This window comes from Chrysochloris asiatica, unplaced genomic scaffold (assembly GCF_000296735.1).
Source record: "Chrysochloris asiatica unplaced genomic scaffold, ChrAsi1.0 scaffold00261, whole genome shotgun sequence".
NCBI classification, from domain to species: Eukaryota; Metazoa; Chordata; class Mammalia; order Afrosoricida; family Chrysochloridae; genus Chrysochloris; species Chrysochloris asiatica.
In genome coordinates, this window is record NW_006408779.1 from 2,430,652 (window position 1) to 2,457,574 (window position 26,923).

Below are 26,923 nucleotides of genomic sequence, written 5' to 3' on the forward strand. Positions count from 1 at the left end.
AGAGAGAGAGAGAGAGAGAAAGAGAGAGAGAGAGCGCACACACACTTGTGTGCATTCTGTTTCATGAAGACAGACTCATAGCACACAGACTGCCCTAACCAGCTGTTTCTCCAGCAGGACAGTGTAACCTTGTGTTTAAGGACATTCATCTTCACTGGCAGGGTTTCCATCTGTCAAGCCTCAGAGCGCCTGAGGAGTCTTTGAAGACATATAGACTAGACCTCCGTGGCTCGCCAGGAGGGCATGGAGGTAGTGATGGTCTCATTGTGTAGGGACCTGACCTTCCATGTGTCTTAGTTCTTTGTTGTTGCCTTTGAGTTGGTTCTGACACACAACACAACACACTGTACGGTTGCGAGAAACAAGTGGATGGCTTTAACCAACACAAGTTTATTCATTTACAGTTTAGGAGGCACCAAGTCCACATTCAGGGCGCCGGCTCCAGGGGGAGACTTGTTCTCTCTGTTGGCTCCAGGGAAAGACCTTGTCTCCTTTCAGCATCTGTGGCCTGCCGTTGATTGCCATGTGTCTGAGCCTCAGTTTTCCCGAGTCCAGTGAAGGAACTCCAGGTCCAAAGGACACACCCCCATGCCCGGTGGAACTGAGGTCTCATTGTCCCTCCCATGGGGTTTCCAAGCTCAAAGCCCAGCTCTCGAGGGAACAGAAGGAGGTGACCCAGCCCCATAAGCACCTTCCCCTCAGATCCAGCCCCCGAGTCGCCCCCTGAGGCGGTGACAAGCCCCGAGGACCGTGACTTAATTCCCAGAGTTTGGAATTCATTACAGAGTAATGACCTCATCGATTTGACTGCAGACATATTTACTGTTTTTCCTGACAGATCTGAAAAGACAGAGTGTAACTAAAGTAAGTTTAATTTTGCCAGCCTTTGGGCTGCACTTTAAATATTTTCATTAGAATCTGTGCAGAGGAAATGACCGTCCACTCCAAAATTTCCGAGCAGCCTCTGGCCCCCTTCAAGCCCACCCCCACTCTCCCAGACACAAGGACAAAGGGTCCCCTGAGCTGGTGCTAAGAGGGTACCTGACGGAAGCTGCCCCGAGAGAAGGTGTCCAGGTGTTAATGAGCTGCTCTTAGTGGTGACAAGGGAGGGTAAGAGTCCCCCACATACACCCCAGGTCCTCCAGCACAGGTTCACAGCTGGACGGACTGCAGGCCTGACCAGTGAGGGGCCCTCCTCCACTTGGAATAAATCCGACAGTGGTTGACAGAAGGCAGTCTCTTTGTTGCACTCGTTCATTATCTGTCAAATGAAGCTAATCACAAGCGACGCCAAGGTCAAGGGGAGAGGAGACAAGTCACTGGTAACCGTGGCTCCTCTCCACAGCCTTTGTCCCCACCGTGAACTCTGTCATAAACACTAGAGGTCTCGTTCATCAGGGCCAAGCCTCGGGAGAGGCACTGGGACCACATGGGGGTGTCTCTTAAATGTGGCATCATTACACGCTAGTCAGATAGCTAGGTTAGAGCTCCAACTGCCCACACATAGTCTTGCCCTTAACGAGCAAGGAAGGGCGGTATTGAAAATCTAGTGGGTGTGGTGAGAAATAAACATCGGATTCAGACGATGGCAGCCTCACCAGGTTCTGGGCCTGAGGACCTAACTCTGTACAAGTGTTCTACATAAGAGTGCTCCTTGTACGATGGGGCCCCTTGCCTGGTTGCTCCCCCCACCTGACTGCAAATGAGCTCCCTATGCACGCACAGCTGAATGGTAGGTGTCCTGCTCCTCCCACTGGCAACTGGGCAAGGGTCTGGGGAGTGTGGGTGCAGAGGACCCTCGAGGGAGAGACCACAGGGTGGGGATAGCGGGAGCAGGTTCTCATTCATCACCGCACCTCACCTTTCCCAGCACCCTCCTCCCCCAGCCTCACCCGACCCCGACCCCTCACTCCTCAGGCACACATGGGGTCCGCATTCAGGCTGCAATCTCAGGGTTCTTTGTCAGGAAAACTCATTTCTCCTTCACCTCCTTCTCTTCCCAGAAACACCCCCAAAATACAGGGAGCCTTGCATGACAACCCCAAATCTGCCCTCCTCCTACTGCTCGAGGGTGTGTCTGAAACACACACCTCCTGAGCCCGGGGTCTCCCCACTACGCCTCTCATGGGCTGGAAGGGTCTCCTCCCCACCACGCCCCCTGTGGGCCCCGGGGTCTCCCCTCCCCTGCCCAGTTGCTGCCCCATGAACGACAGGGACATGTGTGCAGACTCTGTGATGTGTGATATATCGTGGGATGAATAATAGGCCGTGATTAATGCACTTTGTCACGTCCTGGCCGCAGTGTTGAGAGTCAGGATACGTTCGTTGGCTGGCGTATGTGCCACTTGCAGTATTTGTTGCACAATTCATCGTTTCCTTGTCGCTCCTCCACACCCGCCGTGACCCCTGGGTCTGGTGCTGAGGTGTTCCTGGTCCTCCCTCCCCCCTCCCCAGGTTCTGTGGGCATCCAGCACCTCCTTGGAGCGTGGCCATCAGCTTACCAGGACAGACACAGAAGTGGCCACTTAGGGGGTGCCCTTCAGCCCCTCCTGCTGGGCACATGAGTGGCCTACACCTGCTCAGGCTGTCTATGTGGACGGGGTCTTGTGACTTGTCTTTTTTTTTTTTTTCATCTCTTCAATAGCAATTTTTTAAACTTTGCTTGGAAATACAATTTAATCATTTCAAAGTAGAGAGCTGGAAACAGTGCCCTCCCCACCTTCACACACACACCCCATACAATATGAAAAAAATGCTGGACAAATTGCAAAGTCACAGTTGTCTTAAACTGTGAGAGCTGAGATTGTAGGGCAAGTAATCAACACAAAATTGATGGGGAGAGAGAGAGGAGGAGAGAGATGTGCATGATGCAGGCTAACAGGATGAAATGTGGTTAACTGGGCAGTCCCCGCTGGTCAGGGCTTCAAGCAGACATTGTAACCAAGTGCTAGAATTTGGAAATGGGCTAGGAGAAAGGATACAAAACAGAATGGAAAGCTGTGGACCCCATTTCAGACATTTGCTCCCACAAAAGAGACTGGGGAGGATCCCAGAAAATCCCCATGGTACCTACTGGGAAGGGCCAGGTGCCGGTGGAAGCCCCCCCACACCCAGATGCCACCACCACCACCACCCCCATCTCCTCGGGAAGGCAGGCCTGACCTCAGGAGGGTAGAAGCAGGTCTGGACCCAGGTGCCCCCGCCCCCACATCTGGTGGTACTGGTGGTGTGGTGACTACAGCGCTTGAAACAAGGCAATGGTTTGAACCCACCAGCCACTCCATGGGAGAAAGATGAAGCATTCTGCTTCCGTAAAGATTTACAGCCTTGGGAACCCACGGAGCAGTTCCATTCTGTCTTTCAGGGCCCCTATGAGTCAAGTCTCGAGGTCCGAGAGTTTGCTTTGAAGTTTGGAGTTTCCAGGATAACCTCGGTGGTGGTGATGTGCCGTGGAGTCGGTTCCGACTCATAGCGACCCTGCACAGAGTTTTCGAGGCTGTAAATCTTTACTGGAGCAGAAAGCCTCATCTTTCTCCCGCGGAACAGCTGGTAGTTTTGCACTGCTGACCTTAAGGTTTGCAGCCTGATTCATAACCATTACGCTACCAGAGCTCCTTCAGGATAACCATAGCAACACGACATTTCAAACCCAGCCCACTTCCGAGGAGCCTGGTACAGACCCTCACAGCAAAGGTCAAAGCCAGGGAGGACCTGCCTGTCCCCAGGTACAAGCAACAGAAATGTCAGTAAGTCCTAACCAACCCCTGGCTTCCAACAAAGATGACCAGGCACACAGAAAGACAGGTTACACACAGCCTTTAGAGAAAAATTAACGGAAGCAGATTTGACGCTGGGCCCATCAGAATATAAATAACAGCAGTGATTCATGCATTAAAGAGTTTAATGCAAAGGACAGTCGCTGTGTGATTCTGGAGGGCCTCAGCAGAGATAGACACTATCAGAAAGGGTGAAGCAGAAAGGCTAGAAATTAAAATCATAGTGACTGAAATGAAGAACGTCTCCAGAGGACTGTTTAGCAAACTAAACACGACCAAAGTAAGAATCAATAACATTAGGCAGGTGAATAGGAATCTCTCTAACGAGAAAAAAACCCAGCAGAGTTAAAAAATCAACAGGTCAAAATACGTGTAATGGAATCCCAGATGGAGACGTAAGAGCAAATAGGGCAGAAAAAAATATATACGAAGGGATAAAGGATGAGAATTTTCTGAAATTAACGATGGAACAAATCTCAGCTCTAAGAAATTCAGAAATACCAAGAAGGATAAGCAAGGGCAAAACTAAAAACAAAAACCCCACCACATCAACAGTATCTAGGTGACCTTCTCCAATAGCTAAATACCAAATACAAAGGGGAAAATCTTAAAGACCGGCAGCCTAGCAAGGGACAAGAGTGAGAATTACACAAGACAGCTCATCAGAAACCACGCTAGCAAGAAAACAATAAAGTGATGTCTTTCAATTTCTCAAGGAAAAAAAAAAGCCTTCAAATCCTATATCCAAATACGGCAGCAACCTGTATTCTATTTCTGACCAGAGAAGAGAGGATCACTGCAGGTAAGCTGTCCCTCTCTATACTTGTGTATATATGTACAAGGGGGCTTTCAAAAGTTCACAATTAAAAGATGGAGACATTTTCAGTGAACTTTCTGAAGCTCTCTTATGTACATATGGAGTATACATATATGGAATAATGCTCTGGGCCACAAAGTCAGTGGTTCAAATCCACCAACCACTCCTTGTAAGCCATATACAGGGTCACTATGAGTGACCAACTCGACGGCACTTAACAAATAGATAAGGGGCTCTGATAGCATTGTGGTTATGACTCGGGCTGCTAACCTTAAGGTCAACAGTTCTAAACTCCCAGCTGTTCTGTGGGAGAAAGATGAGGCTTTCTACTCCCGTAAAGATTTACAGCCTCGGAAACTGTATACAGGGTTGCTGTGAGTCGGAACCAATTCCACGGCACACTACCACCACCACTACCACCTTAAGTATCTATATTTAATTTAGGAGTCCTGGTGTGGCTCTGTGGGCTAATGTGTCAGACTGCAAAGTTGTTTGAGCTGCAAGATCGGTGGTTCAAGGTCACCAGCTGCTCCTTGGACACCCTACACAGAGTCGCTATGGGTTAGAATCGACTCTATAGCACTTAACAACAACAACATGTTTAATTTATACACCCATCTGTCAGTGGATTGGTCTATGGTGGCTTTCACTTTTATGTTGTGCAGAAGCTAAGCCACCAGCATTTTAAATACCAGCAGGGTCACCCGTGGTGGACAGGTTTCAACGGAGCTTCCAGACTAAGAGAGACGAGGCAGAAAGGCCTGGAGATCTGCTTCCTAAAATCAATAGAAACTTATGGATCACAGAAACATATGGTCCAACCCGTTTACTTTGGACATGTCATCAGGAGGGATTAGTCACTGGAGGAGGACATCTTGTATGGCAATGCTGAGAGGTAGCCAGGGCAAGGAAGACCCAGAGTGAGAAAACTGGGACCAACAGAGTTCAGTATCATGTGGACCACACAGGACCAGGCAGCATCGTGTTCTGTTGTACATAATAGCATTGACATGAGTTGGGGTCGACTCCTCCAGCAGTGTTGTATGTGTGTGTGTGTGTATACATGCACACTTCAGAGATATTGTGGGTTCAGTTCCAGAGCACCACAATAAAGCAAATATCACCATAAAGCTAGTCGTAGGATTCTTTGCGACCCAAATTAGGTTTCCCAGCACGGAAACAAGTGATATTGACACCCTGCTGCAGTCTGTGAAGAGTGTAAGAGCGTAATGAACAAGTTCCAGATATTGCAAGACAGTCTTGCATTGGGTACAGACACACAGGAGCACACGCTGTTGAGGTGATGGTGCCCACAGACCTGCTGGATGCAGGGTTACCACTAACTTCCATTTGTGAAGCACACACAGTCTCTGGAAAGCATGATAAAACCAGGTGGGCCTGTATGTGATCTTCTGTAGATGATCCGCCACTGGGAGAAAATATTGTTTTAATAACACAAACTCCCTCAGATGCCCCATGTCTGGAGAGGGTGCTGGTAATCAGATTCTCAACGAGAAGCCGGGAAAGACGGCATCCCATCTCCCAGGGAGTGTAATGCTTTTATTTCTCTCATTTTTTCATTTCTCTGAGTAGGCGAGGCAGATTTAAAGGACTGTAGGGGGCTGGTCTTCATCCCAGCCTGGCTCCTGCTGTTAATAACAGCAAGAATGTCTTGACTGCTCACACGTCTCCTGGTTTATTTCCCAAGAAAGATGTGCCGTCGTCCTGGATGCTTCCAGCCAGCTCCGCATCCGAGGGCTAAGGAAAGGACGTGATGTGTGAAGCACCATGGCACCTCTCAGTCACCCCCTTTGTTCCACGTGTCCTCATTGGCCACATGATTGCAGACGTTCATAGATAAACTACAGGGAGCCGTGCCGAGACTTCCCCAGGCCTTGACATCAGGAACACACTTTCCTAAGTCCACGGAGTTCACATAAAACTTTCTCTCCCTCCCCCTTCTTCCACTCACCCAGTGCTGTGCGACATTCATAATCATTGTCATTGTTGTTGTGTGCCCACCGACTCATAGTGACATCATATAACAGAGGCAACTCCCCCGTAGGATTATCTAGGCTGTCGTCTTAACAGATGAGCCCTGGTCAGTGCCTTGGGCTACTAACTGAAAGGTCAGCAGTTCAAATCCACCTGCCGCTCTGGGGAAAAAAGATGTATCCGTCTGCCTCTGTAAACACCAACCCAACAGCAGTGGGTTTTTTGTTTTTGTTTTTGTGGCTAATCTTTACAGAAACAAGTCTTCTCTGCCACAGAGCAGCTGGTGGGTTCAAACATCCTATCTATCACTCAGCAGCTGGGGGCTTTAATCACAGCACCACAGGGCACCTCCCTTCAACACCGTTATGGACCACCCAAACCAAAATGACACAGCCAAGCCCCAATCATACAAACCTTTCTGTGGACCAGAAATGGACTCAAGACCCTGGTGGAGGCAGCCCTGGGCTCAGGGGCTCTGGCACCAAGGGAAGACAGACACACAAACATTACAGGAAACACAATGAACACATTAAGAAGATGCTCAGCTCCATAAACAATAATATCATTAAAAAAAAAAAAAAAAACGGGCTGCTGCCCACCCCTTCAGGCTCCTCCCGGTCTGACGTGGGGTGCTCAAGTAGGGGTGGTCGGAGCCATCACGGTGAGGACCAGGTTGCAACCAAACATCTTACTCATGGGTATACAAGGGGTTGGAAAAACCACACTAGGCGAAGAAGTTGCATCGAGATCAGGACTGAAATACATTAATGTGGGTGATTTAGCTAAAGAAGGACAGTTATAGGATGGCTATGATGAAGAGTATGATTGTCCCATTTTAGATGAAGATAGTCATTGATGAGTTCGAAAACCAGATGAAAGAAGGTGGTATGATTATCATTGATTGCCATGGTTGTGACTTCTTCCCTGAATGCTGTTTTCCTATCGTTTTTGTGCTGAGAACAGATAACAGCATACTGTACAAAAGACTTGAAACAAGGGGTTATAATGAAAAGAAGCTACAAGACAATATTCAGTGTGAAATTTTTCAAGTTCTTTATGAAGAAGCCAGAGCCTCCTACAGTGAAGAAATAGTCCGTCAGTTGGTTAGCAATAACCCAGAAGATCTAGAAAATAATATAAACCAGATACTGAAATGGATTGAACAGTGGATGAAAAATCATAGCTGTTGGCTTTCAAGACTGGTCAGATGACACTCACTCTTATTGATCTCTCTGCCTCATCATAGAAATTGTCCCAAGTATCAGCAAAACTTTTATATTAACATTGTGTTGCAGGACTAGTAAGTGGATACTATAAAAGGTTTATAACTAGGCCCTTTTTTCTCCATGTGAAAGCTAAACAATCTCAAATATAATGAATTTATCATTACTAAGGATTGAAAGCGAAAACTGTTTAATGCTTCAACTATTAAAGGATAAAGCTGAACAAGTGGAGGATAACTGTTAAATTTACAAAAGAAGATGAAGATGATCTCGTGAAATAAAACAGCTTAAGAGAAAGCATCAGAAATTTAAAACAACAACGACAACAAAACCACTTCTGTCCAACTGATTCTGATTTAGAGGCGACCCTGCAGGATGGAACAGACTACCCCTAGAGTTTCCAGGAATGTCATCTTTCACAGGTTGGCTGGTAGGTTTGAACCGCTGAGCTTTTGGTTAGCAGTTGAGTGCATGAACCACTGAGCCAGGAGTAATTGTTGCTATTATGTGCCGTGGAGTCGGTTCCGACTCATAGCGACCAGGTACAGGGTTTCCGAGGCTGTAAATCTTTACGAAAGCAGAAAGCCTCATCTTTCGCCCATGGGACAGCTAGTAGTTTCGAACTGCTGATCTTGAGGTCAGCAGCCCGATTCATAAGCACTACGCTACCAGAACTCCTCAGGAGTAATTAGGGAAATGCAAACACACACCCCTTCCACGTGATCCTCATTTACACCAATCAGAACGCAGAATCAAAAGTCTGGCCGCCATAACTGCCTTGGTACAGGAAGACTTTGACCCCCGCAGGCCGCGGTGGGCTCCTAAAACACAACCACTCTGGAGACCGTGAGTCAGAAATCTGCCTGTTCAAGTACTGGCTTGCCCTGCACCGGGCACCAACCCCACACCCTCACCTCTGCTTCAAGTTCTCACACCTGGGACATGAAGACGGCATTTCAAGTAGTATCGAAAGTAACAAACTAGCTATGAGTCCTCCGGGAAGAAGATGACAAAGGTAAGGTGGAAAATGCATATACTGAAATACTGCCTCTTTTTTGCCAACTTGATTTCTTAACTATGTGGGCATGTGAAGCTTTGCGTTGTTTATTTTAGCTGAAAGAGTTCTGTGCTTGGTTTATTGATACGCCGTGAATGTTACAATGAGGAAGGAGATACTTGCTCCAAGCTGCATGCAGCCTGTGCCTAGATTGTTGTTGTTGTTGTGAAGTGCCGTCGAGTCCGTGCCGACCCATAGCGACCCTGTATAGGGTTTCCGAAGAGCATCTGGTGAGCTTGAACCGCCGACCTTGCAGTTCAAACAACAACTCTATAATTGGTTTATAGACTCGTGGTATGTGAGAGATGGAGGGGTGGCTATCAGTGCCGGGCTAGGTGACATGGCACCTGGCTTACAGATACAGTGCCAGTGGAAAACAATTGTATATGGTAGGAGACAGGGGGTGGCTGTTTGCTGCAGACCTATGGCATGGAGACACCTGTCTGTGTGATTTATAGATACGTCGCTTATGGTAGACGACGCGGGGTGGGTATTTGTTCCAAGGTGCATGGAGAAAGTGTGAATCCCAGTGACAAAAGACCTGGCTGGTAGAAAAAGAATTAGCATAGCAGGCCATCCCAGGAGACTCTAACAGGGCATGCATGTGCCTGGTAACGCTGCTGACCCAGGACAGCACGGGCCTTCATCCTGGAGTGTCTAGTGTCTGTGGGGCAGTGAGCCTAGGCGTTCCCAGGCCACTGGGTAATGTATGACCTGTGACTCATCCCACAGTTCTTCACCGTTGGAATAAAAATCACAGTAGAAGGGGTCAGCGACCGAGTATCAGACAGGTGCCCACTCCTGACGACTGTACTATAGACACAAACGCCGCCCTGTCCTACGTCACCCACACAATCGCCGGCATGTCTAAAGCCATGCTGCTGGCTGTGGTGTGAATCCGTGCCACCAAGCGTCTCCCTCAACCTGGCGACCTCACTGCTTCACCAAAGACGATTCCTTCGCCATCAATGGATGCCTCCTGATACTGTGTCCAAAGCAAGCGAGTCGGACAGTTTTCTGTTGAGATCTGTAGGGTTCTCGTTGGTTGGTGTGCAGAAGTAGATCTCCAGGTCTTTCTTCCTAGTCTGTCTTGGTCTGAAAGCTCCTTTGAGACCTTCCCATGGTGAGTGACCAGTCCCCACAGCCTGACACACTGACGGACTCAGGAAAATCCTTGGCTGCTGAGACACCCCCCAGGTAGTGAGCACCTACTGTCCAGTTATGGTCACTATGCCTGGTACCGATGGTGGGGATGGGGCCCGATTCGTGCTTCACCCACATTCATGCTGTTGTTAGGTGTCATAGGGTCAGTTCCAACTCATAGTGACCCGATGCACACCAGAACGAAATACCGCTGGGTATTTCACAATCCTTGTCACCTTTGAGCCCGCTGCTGTAGTCACTGCGACAATCCATCCCGTTGAGGGTCTTCCTCTTTTTCTCTGATCCTCCGCTTTTCCAAGCATGACATCCTTCTCCAGGGACCAGATAACATGTCAAAACATGTGAGACGAAGCCTAGACACCCTTGATTCTAAGAATCCCATTCAGCTATCCTTCAAAATACACAAACATGGCAGGAGACCAGGGTACCTTTTCAGGGATGGACTGTGTCTCTGTTGTGGTTTTGCTGCGAGCCTTTCATCATTATGTTGAGGGTTCTTAAGAATGAGAGTAAAATGGTATCTATTTGATCAGTACTATTTCATAAAATGGGTGTGTGCTTGTAGCATCTAAAAGAGTTGCCGTCTAGGGCAAACAGTGGCTGGCTGTCCTATCTTTCATCATGAATCACACTAGACTTGTTGCACTCTGGCTTCACAATAGGTACTGGAAGGCCCTCTAAAGTCGGGGGCCTGTGTATTGTTGTTGTTGTTAAGTGTCCTTTACTGGTTCTGACTCATAGAGGCCCTGTACAGGGTTTCCGAGGCTGTAAATCTTTATGGGAACAGAAAGCCTCATCTTTCTCCCACTTGCAGTGTATCTAACTTCAGCTATCTCAAAGCAAGCCAGTTGGATTAATGCATGTCTATTTTTTTTAAGCTGGTAGCGTACTGGTTGCAAATCAGGCTGCGAACCACAAGGTCAGCAGTTCGAAACTACCAGCTGTTCCGCGGGAGAAAGATGAGGCTTTCTACTCCCTTAAAGATTTACAGCCTCGGAAACCCTGTACAGGGTCGCAATGGGAGGGAACCAGCTCCACGACACTTCACAACAACGTATTTATTAAGAAGGAGCCCTACAACATTTTCCTAAGGACAGAGTTGAGAAGGGATGAGAAGGAGGTAGAATAGCAATAGGAACCGCAGGGAGGAAGTGGGAGACTGTTGTTTCATGGAGGGAATTGCAGTCATTGAGATGAAGCAAAGTCTATGATTTGTTGGATGTAAAACTGATGATCTGCTCTGTAAACCTTCACTCAAGTCACAATAAATAATTAAAAAGTGAAAGAAAAAAAAAAAAAAAAAGAAGCCCTAGTCATGAAGTGGATGAAGTGTCGGGCTGCTGACCTCAAGGTTGGCAGTTCAAACCCACCAGCCACTCCACAGGAGTCGTCTTGGAAGCCCTAAGGAGCAGTTCTCCTCTGTCCTCTAGGTTTGCTGAGAGTCGGAGTCCTTGGGTGATGCAAAGGGCCCCTGCATTCAGCTGCTAACTGAGAGCTTAGTGGTTGAAGTTTACCCAGAGGTACCTTGGAAGAAAGTCCTGGCCATCTAGTTCCATTGAAACCGCTTGCCGTACAGTTCTACTCGACACAGGAGGACATCTGGGTGGTTCGTGAAGTGAATGCAGACAAGCTCTTCTTGGCCCCGTAAGGCTCGGCATTCTCTCCCAGGCACCGAGTGCAAAGAGGGACGCACTCACAGCTGCGAACTGACATTGGATTCATTCCACAGAGAGCCACAAGGAGCCACCGACGTCTGCATGTCGATACAGAGAAGCACTCAGGGGCTTCGGGGTCTCACAGACTTGGGTTCAAGTCCCGTGCCACCATCGCCTGACCGTGTAACCTCAGGAAGGTCATTCAGGCTGCCCAGCCTCCATGTTTCCACACACAGAGGTGGATTCATCCATTCACTCCAGATATTACCGTATGCCCTGTGCTTTAGGGATGATGAACAAAACACAAGGAGCTACGGTCCAGTGGAGACAAACATCAAGCAAACACCCTCACAGAGGAGCTTTGCTGCCACCAAACAATGGCCACGTCCCTCCGAGCCCCCTCACTGGTGCAAGAGTAACGAGAGCTGAGATGTGAGGATGCCTGTGTGTGAACAGGGGGAGGAGGGACAGGCCCCCCCCCCATGGAGACAGAGCAGCATCTACAAAGCCCTGAGGGTAATGGGTAGAGGGTGGAACAGAGATTAAGGGGGTGGGTAGTACTGGAGGTAGGAGTCCATCTCTATGACCCAAGGGCACAGGGGCCGTGTGCTGGGAGAACAGCCCCTCGTGTGCACAGTCTCTCCTGCCCTTAAACTCAAGCCCAAAGTTCATAAATCTACTAAGTTTTCAAGGAAGAGTGATGATACTGATTTTCCTACCAAAACACATGGGTAGGAATGCGAACGTGTAATCCCCACCAAGACGGTTCTGATGAAGAAGAAGGGAGCCGTGGAGTGGCAGAGAGGACATCACGGGATGAGGGGACCGTCTGGTAGATGGGTTTGCCTTTCCACACCCTTGTCCACTTGTATTACACTCGTCTGTCAGTCTGTCCTGCTGAGGTGACTTGCATGTTGCTGTGATGCTGGGAGCTATGCCACCGGCATTTCAGATACCAGCAGGGTCTCCCAAGGTATCTGCTCGTACTGCATTCACACCAGCGTCTTCCCAGAAAGCCAAGAAACATTGCTCAGGATCATTGTTATGAGCTGTGGAGTCGTTCCAATTCACAGCGACCCTGTATAAGGTTTCCGAGGAGCAGCTGCTGGGTTTGAACCACTGACCAGTGCTTATTTTACAGCGCTACCCCAGGTTCAGAACCCTTAGAAGTGCTAAGTGTTAAACGTCTTCCCACCACAGGTGTGCTCATTGCCCACCCCCAGACCCTCGTCTTCCTGCCACAGAGACAGCTGTTATGAAGCTAGTGGCCTGACTGGCGTGCTGTGGGCAGAGTCACTGTGGGGCATCTGTGACCGGAGAGCCACCGGATGAGCTTTGTTGTTGCTGCCACAGGCCCCGGCACCACAGAACACCATCCCCGTCTGTGATCCTGGGGTTCTCACTGCAGGTTTTCAGAACGAGATCGCCAGGACTTTCTTCCTGGTCCATCTTAGTCTGGAAGCTCGGCTGAAACCTGTTGAGCAGTGCAGCAGCGGATAAGCCTTCCATGGGACAAGCAGTGACCATACACACGGCTAGTGCTAAGGTGTCCTAAGACGGCACCCTTTCATTTCAAATATCTCCAGTCACAGGCCTAGGTCTACCCTTGGGGCCTCAACACACGAACTTCCCAGGGATGGGAAATGAAGGCGTAGCCCACCAGAATCACAGACAGGAGTCAGAAAATATCCCCCTCCCCAATCTCATGAACAAATCCAAATGGGTTTGATGGGAAAACTTGAGCTTGAGGATTCATGCTTCGTCCAGTGTGATCTGAATGGAAGGAAAATGCCACCCACATTGCTGTGGCTTCTCTGTCCCATAAAGCTGCACATTTGAGCCCCACTCTAGTTGGAAAGCCCAGGCACATGGCTCATTATCCAAACACAGCCACCCAGCTCTGTTGGTTTAGCTGTTGGCCTGTGTACAGGCGTCTGAGGCAAGCGTGGGTCTAAAAGCAATTCTGAAGAGCATGTTAGCATTCTGCTCTGAGGACCAAGAACCAAACCAGCTGCAATCCAGTTAATTGTGACGTACAACTGCCTGCTGGTTTCCAAGGCTGTACGTCTTTCCAGAAGCAGCCTGCCTCATCTTTCTCCCGTGAGTTTGAATTGTCAAGCTGGCGGTTGCAGTACAGTGCTTTATTCACTGTGTCACCAGGGCTCCTTTCTTGCATTAAACCAAAATCCACTACCTTCAACAGGATTTGAACTCATGGTAAGTCCATATAGGGTTTTCAATGCTGTAATCTTGGAGTCCTGGTATGGCGCTGTAGGATAAGCACTCGGCCACAGGTTGGTTTGAATCACAAGGTAGGTGGTTCAAACTCACCAGCAGCACCTTGGAAACCAACTCGATGGCACTTAACAACAACAACACTCTTGTCCACTGCCGCAGGAGCCCAGGACCCAGCCTCACAGGAAGAGACTTGCAGACTTAGAGAATGGAGTCTCTCCTTCCACTTCAGTAGCAGCCCAAGTGGCATAAAGGGTTAAGCGCTGGGCTGTTCACTGCAAGGTCGGCGGTTCAAACCCACCAGCTGCTCTAAGGGCAGCTTAGACTCATAGAGGCCAGCTGCTCCTCAGAAACCCTGGACAGCATTGCTATGAGTCAGAACCAACACAAAGGCACTGAACAACAATACCAGTCCTTAGGGAGTACACAACCTCATCTTTCCCCATTAGAGCAGTTAGTGGGTTTGAACCACCAACCTTACAGCCTAGACCCCTGGGGCGCTCACAGACAATGGCTGCGCCATCTCCAGCCTCGTCTCCCTCAGCATTCCACTCCGCTTGCTTCAGATGTGAGCTGCGCAGGGCCTTCGGTAATTGGCTGAAATGAGCTGAGTCTGTCTCTGCTTACAAGCAAGACAGCTTCTGGTGGCTGACCTGAATTTCTGAAGCTGGAATAGTCTCCCAGTTCCAATCACGAAGATTCCCGCCCAGGGCAGTCAGAACTCAGCCCCGAGTCTACTAAAGAAACTCCAAACAGTGGGGACCTGCAATTTCATCTATTCACTGCCCATCAACCACTGGTGCTGAGAAATAGATTTATGATATTAACAAAAAAGCCATAAAAACACTGCCAACCAGTCAATTCAGACTCAGAGCAGCCTAAGGACCCGGAGAGAGCTGCCTCATGGGGTTACCTGGGCTGTGAGTCTTCACAGAAGCAGACTGCCTCCCTGGGTTCTGTGAAACAGTCCACGGATTCAAACCACAGACTTGTGGGTTAGCAGCCAGATGCTTTCGCCTCTGCGCCACCAGGTCTCCTTTAGCATATAAGAACTTTCACTTTACTTCAAAAAATGGAAAGGATGAGCTCTTCTGAGATCACACAATACTCTTTTGCCTGAAAATAACACTAGCAATAGAAAAAAATATTTTAATTGGGAACATCAAAATTTAATACTTATATAGAGTCACCAAATGTGGCCGCCATTAGCAAACTCCGAAGTGTTTTTCTTCCAGAATCCATCAGATGCCCACTTGCTGTGGAGATGGGAAAAGATTGTTTCGTTGCTGTTGGTGGTTGTTAGGTGTCGTCGAGTTGGTTACGACTCACAGCAGCCCATGGACAGTACTGCCCGGTCCTGAGTCCACCTCACAATTGTCGCTACGTTTGAGCGCATTGTTGCTGCCACTGGGCCAATCCATCTCTTTGAGTGTCTTCCTCTTTTGCTCTGAACCTCCGCTTTACCAAGCATCATGTCCTTCTCCAGGGACTAATCCTGACAACATGTCCCAAGTACGGGAGACAAAGTCTCTCCATCCTGGCTTCTGAGGAGCATTCGGGCTGTACTTCTTCCAAGACAGATTTTGGTTTTCTGGTAGTCCATGGTACTTCAAATATTCTTCATCAACACCATAACTCAAGTGTATAGATTCTTCACCGGTCTTCTGGTTACAAGTTGGCATTTGATGGGGTGAACTGTGAAGAGACCTTAGGAGAGACAATCTTGTGAATCCCACCCCAGGTGGGGGTATTTCCTGCTAGGATGTAACTGGGAGGACGGACTTCCCAGGGTTCAAGGGAAATGGAGATGGATTCTAGTAGCACCATGGAAGTAAAGTTAGTTGTGAGTTAGCAATGGGTCAGATCTGACGGGCTGTCACCAGCTCTGCAAAAGTCCATGTGAAGAGAATGACAAGTTACAGAATAGAAGAAAAAAATCTGAAAAAAATACATGCCTGACAAATGGACCAATTACTCAAAAAGCATAAAGTCCCACAAATCACCTAATATGAACTAGGGAACTGTAACAATTCTACATCCATCAAAGTAATGGAATTTTAAAATTAAAAACTCCTGAAGAACACGGGTCCAGAGCCAGATGATTTCAGTGAGGAAGTCTTAAAAGTGTTTAAATAAGCATGAACATCAAGTTTGCACAATCTATTCCTGGAAATGAAAGGTTGAGGGTCCACCCCAACTCTTCTTTGAGGCTAACATTGCCCTGATATGAAAATCAAGCAGCAGTGCAGAAAAGAAAACCACAAACCAATGGGTGAGTCAAAAATTATCTGCATTCCACTTATATTAGAACACTCCTTCATGTCCACAGCTGATGACTGCATTGAACGTTCACGTGAACTGATTGTCTTGAATACACGAGTGATAGTGGATGATGTGATAAATCATTTGCAAAGCAGCCATGGCTCTGCCTAGGAAATCATCCACAACAGACTTGGGTTTCAGACAGTTTGTGTGAGATGGGGACCAAAACACTCACGGAAGAGCATAAATAGAAGTGTTTGGATAGCTACAAAACAAAATTTGGACCGACCATCCAAATCATCACTAGTGATGAGACATGAATTCATCACTCTGAGCCTAAGACTAAACAGCAGAGCATGGGATCAAAACATCTTCAATCACCCACCAAGAAAAAGTCAACCATCAGCTGGAAAACTGATGCTTACCATTTCCTGGGAGTCTCAAGGTGCTCATTACAGTGAGATGCTCACTGAAGAGCTGAAGCCGGAATTTCGGACTAACCGTAGAGGACTATTATCCAAGAGAGTTGTGATCTTGCATGACAATGCACGTCCACACACCTCTGCCTACACTGTTGACACTCTGCAAAACCATCATTTTGAGATATTAACTAAGGCATCCTTCCTATAGTCCTGATCTTGCTCCACTGAATTTTCAACCTGTTTGGTCCCCTAAAATAGTCCTTGGAGGATGAAAATTCGCCTCTGACGAAGAAGTGAAGACAGTGGTGCATTCGTGCCTCACAGCCACATTTTTAAATCAGGAAATACAAAAGTTTGTTGACAGATGGACAACGTGTATTGAAAAACAAGGTGATTATTTCGAAAAATGATGTATTAGTCTGGTCTCAAAGTTGATTATAATAAATTCTGCAGTCAGTTGGTGTCCCGGTGTGGCACTGTAGGATAAATGCTCGACCACAGATTGATTTGAACCACTAGGTCGGCAATTCAAACTCACTCAAAAATCCTATAGTCAGTTGCTATGATTCGGAACCAACTCGATGCCACTTAACAACAACAACAGCAACCAGAGTGTGGACTATTTTTGCCTCACCCTCATAGAACACCAGTGTCCAGTTCCTGCATGTCTTCATGGTTGCAGGTCAGTTCCTGTCCTGAAGGATCTCCCTCACCCACACCTTGCTCATTGTCGCTGAGTGCAAAAGAGGATTTTGACGTGGAGAATATTAAAGATCTGATACAGCAAGGCAAAACTCTAAGAACAGAAAGAGACCATTCCAAGTTCTTCCGTGCTTTTTACTCAGACTTCACTTCACTTTCCAAGAGCTGCTCTATAAGACAACTGAGAATCGGCCAATTTATGATAAATGTGACCATCACCATCAAAGACTCTTTATAGAATCATATAAACAACCAATTACGTCTAAAAGTGTTCCTAACTGTGATTACAGATCAGACTTTCATGGGTTCAGTAGAAGCAAAATGTGTTTAAACATGTCTCTGAAATAGTGGACGGCTGCAGACGAGTTCTCTCAGTAAGACACTTGTCTCAGTCTTCTTACTGGACCATCACAAAAACAAAACGTTCCAGTTGAACCAGTGGCTTCCAGGGGCTCTGCTGGGCCAGTTCGATTCAAGGCAGAGAGGTCAGCTCAGAAGGTTATGGTGACTAGTTTGGGGGCTTAAGAAGGGGTCATCTTGATATATTTCCTCAAAGGATGCCAGGAGTTTAATAGGAATAATATTTAAGAAAATTAAAAACTGCACTGGTTAGAAAAAGGCCAGGGAACTTGGGCTGAAGAAATATTCTTCCATCAAGACAATGCCCCAATTATTGGAAACAAGCAAAGCCCAGCTTATGAGAATTACTTGGGAAACCTTATTCCATCCACCTTACAGCCCTGATCTTGCCTCCGCAGACTTCAGTTTGTTCCCAATACTCCAAGAACATTGACAAGGAACACAATTTGAGTCTCTGGAGGATGCTCAAATGGCTACTTCGACATTGTGCCCATCCGAGAACCTGGGAAAGTGTTGGAAAGACGGGAACACTGCCTTCCGAAGGGTGCAGACTTAGATGGAGGAAATGTGGAGAAAAGGTCACTTCCCACTGTGACATTTTGTTTCATTCAGGTTCCTGGGATTTTTCAGCAATGGTTTTTGACTCAGCCTCGTGTCCTCCGTGCAAAACCAAACCACAATACTGACGTGAGGAGTTGGTTTGAACTCTCCTGTTGGTGTGCAAGACAGGTGAGGACAGGAGAGGTGTTTCCTCTGGGGAAATATGGTAACAAAAGGTTTCTTTGCAATTCACTGCCTCAGCAATCCTTGGACATAAATGGAACATTATTGCAAAACGGCAAAGAAGGGCACTCAGTTGGAAACTGGGCTTGGAATTTAATATTAAACTTGAAATTACTGAGGCAGTGATATTTTTGATGGGATTTTCAACTCTACTCTCAATACCTACCCCGTTGAAGCCTCTATTTCTACACATTGAGGAAACAACAAAGAGGTGAGCAAAATATCACCTTCCACCACAGATCCCATGGTTTCATCGAGGCCCCAGTGGGCTGGCCCAGGCTGGACAGTCAAAGCATCAGGAACAAGTCCTTTCAAACCCCCCACCCACCCACCCCCACCACCACTCATCCTGGCTCCCTGTGCTCAGTGGGGAGGGACTGGAACCCCCTAGGGACCAGGATGCCATGAGCTGGTCTCCATGAACGGTGGGGATATGCGGGGGTCTCTGCCTACTGGACAGGACTGGGCCTTCCTTCCCCTCCCAGACCCTCTGCCCTCAGCCTAGTCCTACAGAGCAACTCTGATAGATGGTGTTGTCCCCCAAGAATGCAGACCCCATCCCCCTGCACCCCCTCAAGTTCCTGGGGTTGATGTCCCCATCCTCAGACAACCACAGGGGCAGCCTGCAGCCTGGACACAGGACACTGTCTTTACCTGTGCCCTGCTTCTGTCCCTCCCTGAAGGAACATCTTCGGGCTGTGAAGTGCCCCGGGCATCCACGCATGCACACACACCCACAGAGATTCTCATAAGCTAGAAGTAGAGCCCAAGGCCATTTTCAGAAACGTTTTCAGGCCTAGGGTCAGTGCGCTCCGAAGGGCTGGGTGGAGTGTGGCGAGGAATGTTGGCACCTGTCCCATCTGTGAATGTGCGTCCCTGCCCGCCAGTTACTCACATCTCACCGCACTGCACCCAGACAATGTCGGTTGAGGTCTCCCCCAGGTATTCCCTTCAGCTGCAGTTCCAAGCTCACAGTTCCCCCCAACCCCACCCCACCACACACAGCCCAGAGCATGTTTGTAAGCTGTCTTGTGGCTGTGCTTGGGGCACAGACTTTGTTCCCAGTCAGTGGGACAATGACTGAAACCCACATGTATTAGTTCTGTCTCCCTTTGTCAACAGGCAGTCCATAAATTTTTTTTCCATTTGAAATCTAGCAAATAAAAAGTTAATGAAATATAAATACTAATGCAATCTCCCTATTAATGAATCTCTCGAGTTGGCAAATATATTGAAGTATTACAAGAGCCCCTCGGGGTTCTGAAAGTGCAAATTGAGAAGAAACAGTTGTAGGGAAGACCCTTCCAGGTGGAGGTGGTGAGGGTGCATGTACCTCCTCACATTGGTGCACCCCTACACGGGGACCTCGCGAGCGTGGAGGCAGCGATGATACAGAAGATGGAGTTGAAGTGGTGGATGTCTAGTGTGTGGACCGCTGGGATTTCACAGTCTATCTGTTATTGCAGCAACAAGGAGAAAGAAATTGTCGAGATTTGTTGTAAAAGGTGTTTTCTATATAGAATCCTGGGCTGCGAGGTAACTCGGTTATTAAAAAGCCCTCATCTCTTTCCACCCCTGGGTGTCCCCAGCCCCACCCACTGCCTGCTTCCTACGGCTGTGCTAACAAATGTCTGCAGACATACTGACTCAGCACAGCACGTGTTCATCATCCGGCATGCATGGGGGTCAGGTGTCTAATGGAAATCTCACAGGCTCAAATTAAGGTGTCCAGAAGGGCTGATTCCTTCTGGAGGCTTCAGGGAAAGGGGGTAGCTGTTTCCTAGTTTTTCAGGCTTCTAGAAGTCACCTAGATTTCTTGATCCATGGACCTCAGATTCTGCATCCCATACTTAGCTCCTGGGGGAACTTGGACCCACAGCCAGTAGGTCAGGGGCAGGTGGGCAGTGGGCACCTGTGGGCTGAGTGCCCCTGTGTCCACCCAGGCCTGACACAGAGGAGGTGCGGGCTCAGATCCTGGTTTCACAAGCTGACTATGAGTGTGCATTTGGGGAGAACTGAACCATCAGCCTCATAATCAGTTAACAAACCCCTCACAGTAGGTGTTTAATAAACATCTGCTTAATTAATCAGCTAAATACTTAATCCACTAATTAATCTCCTGCCTACTCGCAGGGACCAGTCCCTGAAGAAGGACATCATGCTTGGTAAAGTGGAGGGGCAGTGAAAACGAGGGAGACCCCCAGTGAGGTGATTGGCACAGTGGCAACAGCACAGGACGGGCAGGTGTTTCATTCCGTTGTATAAAGGGTCACTATGGGTCAGGACCGACTCGACAGCCCCTCACAACAGCACAGGATAGGGAGGTGTTTCATTCTGTTGTATAAAGGGTCACTATGGGTCAGGACTGACTCGACAGCCCCTCACAACAGCATAGAATGGGGAGGTGTTTCATTCCATTGTACGAAGGGTCACTATGGGTCAGTCCCTTACAACAGCGTCCCCTCAGGAGCAGGGCCTCAGGGTCATTTGTTATTGCTAAATGCCGTCGAGTCCGAGCGACTCAGGATAGGGGTCCTGTACTTATCCTACAGTTCGACACCTATTAAGTGCTTGCTGTATACTCAAGAGAACTCATCATAGAAATTATTCTGTGTCGCAGTCAGGGAGACACGACCCAGAGGTAACACTTATTGAGCGTCAACTGCATACTAACTGCTGCCTGTCATAGTACCCTTCATTACCTAACGTAATGGTACTTAGAGAGACCACGTGGTACTGGAGTCCTGGTGTGGTGTTGCGGGTTAAGGCGCAGGACTGCACTGTTGGTTTGAACCGCTAGGTCAGCTGCTCTTTGGAAACCCTATACAGAGTCACTGTGGGTCGGAACTGACTCGACGGCACTTAACAACAACAACAGAGAGACCATGAGCGTTTATTGAGCGCTGACTACATACTAGACACTGCTTGTCACAGTAATCTTATCACCCCACTAACTGGACTCAGAGAGACCATGAGCATCGATTGAGTGCCGACTGCATACCAAGTCAATATTGTTACGTGATGTCGAGTCAGTTCCAACGCATAGTGACCCTGTTGAGGATTTCCGAGGGGCAGCTGGTGGGTTTGAACTGCCGTCCAGAGCTGATCCTACAGCACCACACCAGGACCCCATGCAGGCCATAGTCACCTAATAACCTAACTCAGTGTACTCAGAGGGAACGTTAGCACTCATTAAGCACCTGCTGTGTACCAGCCACCATCTCTCACAGTCACCCTGACCCCCAAATTCAACAGCACTCACGTAGATGGTCCGTACGTATTGAACACTCACTGAATACAGGCTTTCCCCCATTCACTGTGCAGACCTCTTGGCCCTCCCCTGTGGGAGTCTCAGACACCCCTGGTGAGACAGAAGACACCAAGCCCAACGGACCCAAGCCCACATCCACCCGGGCTTCAGGGGTGTATCAGGGAGTGTGTTGGACAGAAGGCATCTTAACACCAAGCTCACTGAGTGCCGAGGTTACCCCTGAGAGCACATCCTTTGTGGATGGTGGGGCCCATGGACACATGGAGGGGCCAGGTGGACAGGACAGCCTGGAGGGGAGACTGGGGGGCCATCCTGCCTCCAGGGGGCGCCAATGAGCTGTGTGAGGCTGCCCATTGAGGAGACCTGGTTTACAAATGCTGCCTCTGTTACAGTACATGAAGAAGAACATGGCATCAGGATTGAAGGAGGACTCATTAACAATCTGCTATGTGCAGATGATGCAACCTTGCCCGCTGGAAACAAAGAGGATTTGAAATACTTCCTGATAAAGATCAAAGACCACACCCTTTAGTATAGACTGCACCTCAATGTAAAGAAACCAAAAATCCTCCCAACTGGACCCATACATAACCTCATGATACACAGAGACAAAATGGAAGTTGTGAAAGACTTCAGTTTCCTTGGATCCACAATAAACACTCATGGAAGCAGCAGTTAAGAAATCGAATGGTGCATCGTACTGGACAAATCTGCGGCAAAAGACCTCTTGAAAGTGTTCAACAGCAACATCACTTTGGGGACTAAGGAGCACCTGACCCAATCAATCACTTCATGTGCGTGTGAACGTTGGACAGTAAACAAGAAGACTGAAGAAGAGTCTGGGCATTTGAGTTACGGTGTTAAAGATGAATAGTGAACGCACATGGGCTGCCAGCAGAACAAATAAATCTATCTTGGAAGAAGTACAGCCAGAATGTTCCTTAGAAGCCAGGATGGGGTGACTTCACCGTCATACTTGGGACATGTTGTCAGAAAGGGCCAATGCCTCGAACAAGAGCATCATACCTGGTAAAGTAGAGGGTCAGAGAAAAAGATGAAGAGCTTTGTGATAACTAAAGTTCTGTGTCAATTTAGCTGGTCCTGGACTCTCAGTGGTTTACCAGCTAAGAAGTTGTGATCCTCGTATGACACTGTAGGATAAGCACTGGACCACATGGTCAATGTGAACCAAAAGGTAAGCAGTTGAAACCCATCAACTGCTCCTTGAAACCCTGTAGAGGATCATTATGAGTGGGAAGCGACTTGATGGTACTTACCAACAACAGTCCCCCATGATTGGATCTAATAGAGTGCAGTCACCCCATGATGTGAGCTGATGTGATCAGCTCTGATACAATGTAATTATCCTGTGATGTAAGCCCTCACTTGTACCACGTTAATGAGATCGGACACCATCTACAGGATTAGGCTGTATTTTGGATCAATCTCTTCTGAGACACATGAGTGCAGAGTGAACTGAGAAGGGACCTACCATCGTCAAGAGCAGGAAAGGAGTACATTTGTTAGACCAGGGAGTCCCAGCACTGTGAAGCTCCTAGATCCAGGGGGATTGCCAGGTAATGCTAGACCTACAGGTGCTGAGAGAGGCCAAGGGCCTCTGAGGTCAGACCTCTCACCTCTTAAATTGTCAGGGAATACACTTCTGTTTGTTAACGCCATGCACTTACGGTATTTCTGTTATAACAGCACTAGAGAACTAAGACTTCTCTCAACAATGAATTGACACGGGCCCGAAACAGTGAGCTCAGACAAACAAACAATTGTGAGGGGAGCGCAGGACTGGGCAGTGTTCCGTTCTGTTGTACACACGGTTGCTAGGAGCCAGAACCAACTGGCCGGCACCCACTGACAACAACACTAAAGGTCAGCATTTCAAACCCAGCCAGCAGCTCCAAGGGAGAAGGACCTGGAAATCTACTTTCAGGATCCTGCAGCCAAGAAAATGCTCCTGGATAATTCCACTATGTCACAAACTAGGGATCCCACAGCAAACTGCACTGAAGCCAACACAGAACAATCCCTTCTGCTGAGGAGCCGGCCACAGGTTTAAAGAGCAGGGGACTCCGAGCGAGGCCTGAAAGACGCTCAAGGTCACCTCCGTTAAGAGGGAGGAGTCCTGCTCCCAGCACATTTGGGAACCTCTGTACAAAAAAGAACTCCAATAGAAGGAGAAACAAGATTTTGGTTTAATTTATTATTATTATTATTATTATGTTGTACATTCAATCCCAGACCTTCCAAAATCAATATCAGAGAAGGTTTTACTCTGTGTATCAAAAAATCCAGATACCAACAAAAACACACGGCTGTCTTTGAGCACCACCGAGCTTTTGTTAGGAGAAAAGGCGAATCGAAGTCTAAGGAGCCTGGAGGGTTTGTTTTGGGGGTAGGGGGAGGTAATGTGGGTTCAGGGTGATGGCTGCACACTATAACACTATGTGGGCAATCTCAGAAGTTTGTGGAGAAATGGAATTAAAAAGATAATGGAGTTCTTCCATGAACTTTTAAGAAGCCTCTTTTACACCTGAAAGATGTCGACATAGAAAATGTGATGTATATATATACGTATCTATATTGTTGTTGTTGTTAAGTGCCGTTGAGTCGGAGCCGACCCATAGCGACCCTGTACAGGGTTTCCGAGGGTGTAAATCCTTACGGGAGTAGAAAGCCTCATCTTTCTCCCGCGGAGTGGCTGGTAGTTTCGAACCACTGACCTTAAGGTTAGCAGCCCGATTCGTAACCACTACGCTACCAGAGCTCCTTATATATATATATATACACGTATCTATATTGTTGTTGTTGTTAAGTGCTATTAAGTCAGTTCTGACTCATGGTGCCACTGCATAGGATTTCCAAGGAGCAGCTGGTGGGTGTGAACTGCTGACTTTGCAGTTCAAACTTACCTTGTGATCTAGTGCATTATCTTGCGACTGTATACCAGGACTCCATATATACACATGAAGTCCTGGTGTGGTGCTATTTGATAGGCACCAGCTGCTCCTCGGAAATCCTATACAGATTCACCGCGAGTCACAACCAACTGTGGCACTTAATAACAACCACAACAAACACATATACATATATATATAGAGAGAGAGTCCTGGTGTGGCGCTGTGGGTTAACGCACCAGAATACAAGCTCACCAGGTCCTCCTCGGAAACCCTATACAGGGTCACTATGGGTCAGAACGAACTCGACGGTACTTAACAATAATATATATATATATATATATATATATATATTGCTCCTCGTCTTCTTCCCGCCCTGGCAGGCATCTTCAGGTTCAAACCAAGCAGAGTGTCTGTAGGATGGAAACATCCAGACAGTGGCAGTGAGTCCTTTCTGCTGATGAACGTGCCTTTGGGACTGTCCTCACGTTTCTTCCACATTTGGCTCAGGGTGGGATGAGAAGACGTGTAACTGGATGGACAGACCTTTGACATTGTCCTGAGACGTTGCAGAGGTGTATCTTTATCCCCTTACCTACCGACTGCAAAGATTCACCCACATTTTCTCAGTGTTCTATTCCCTGTCATCACCACACTCATTACCGTCTGCTGGCTACTGGCCACTTTGTGTCCACTATTGTGGCTACTTTGTCATTTCATGTCCCAGAGGGTCTCCATAGCGTTCTGACCCACTACTTAACAAACAAGGATGTTTCTTTCTAGTAATTGATCTTTCTCAATGACCTGTCCAAAGTATGAATCAAAAATCTCACCATCTTTGTTTCTCAGGAACATTCTGGTTGTCTTTGTTCTAAAGACTGATTTGTTCATTCTTCAGTAAGTCCATAATATAGTCAATATTACTCCCCAACACCACAGTTCCAATGCATCAATTCTTCTGTCTTCTGTTCCCAGTGCTCCCTTCCCCTTGTAGATGAGGTGATTGAAGACACCACTGCTTGGCTCAGATGACCCTTAGTCATCACAGTGACATTTTTGCTACTGGTCATTATGTCCATCGAGTCAATTCCACCCCATAGCGACTCTCTACAACGAAGTACAAGTGCTCCATTGAGTTTCTAAGACTGTAAATCTTTACAGACAGCCTCATGTTTCTCCTGCACATCAGTTTGTGGGTTTGAACTGTTGACCTTACAACTGGCAGCTAAATGCTTACCCTGGAGTGACTCTGGAGCTCCTTGTAGACTATTATAGATGGTTGAACTCGGGAGTATGATTCATACTACTTAGTCTCAATAGAATCAGCATGACCAATTTTGAATCAGATATTTACTGAGCCTGGGGTGCCCTTTGGGAGTTCTGTGCAAAGGAAGTGATTATGTGTGTAGCATACCAACAGTTACTCACAAACTGCCTCATGCCTTTATTTTTTTAAGACTTTTTTTATTCTTTATTTTTAGACATCTCAGTTCATCAATTGAGGCAAGATTAGCCATCTCCTGAGGTTATTTATCATTCTAGTGATCTTAGTGATTTTTGTTTACAGGGTGAGAGTAAATGTAATGGGCATGGACATGTTTTATGGACTATAAAAGTACAAGCTAATGTGACCAATTGTCATGGAGTTCTGACATCTGTCAGAGGAGAACTGTGCTCCACAGGGTTCTCAGTGGATGATTTTTCATAAGTAGATTCCACTCATGGTGCCCCCGTGTGTGTCAGAATAGAACTGTGCTCCACAGGGTTCTCAGTGGATGATGTTTCATAAGTAGATTCCACTCATGGTGCCCCGTGTGTGTCAGTGAAGAGCTGTGCTCACAGGGTTCTCAATGGATGATTTTTCATAAGTAGATCCCACTCCTGGTGCCCCGTGTGTGTCAGAGTAGAACTGTGCCCACAGGGTTCTCAGTGGATGAGTTTTCATAAGTAGATTCCACTCATGGTGCCCTGTGTGTGTCAGAGTAGAACTGTGCCCACAGGGTTCTCAGTGGATGATTTTCCATAAGTAGATTCCACTCATGGTACCCCATGTGTGTCAGAGTAGAACTGTGCCCACAGGGGTCTCAGTGGATGAGTTTTCATAAGTAGATTCCACTCATGGTGCCCCGTGTGTGTCAGAGTAGAACTGTGCTCCACAGGGTTCTCAGTGGGTGATGTTTCATAAGTAGATTCCACTCATGGTGCCCCCGTGTGTGTCAGGGTAGAACTGTGCTCCACAGGGTTCTCAGTGGATGAGTTTTCATAAGTAGATCCCACTCATGGTACCCCATG

At 47.7% G+C, this 26,923-nt stretch overlaps 1 pseudogene; it reads left to right on the forward strand.

Annotated features, from left to right (window-relative positions):
- The window catches only part of LOC102841555, a 19,468-nt pseudogene extending 9,704 nt beyond the window's left edge, over positions 1-9,764 (forward strand).
- Positions 9,765-26,923: the final 17,159 nt, after the last annotated feature.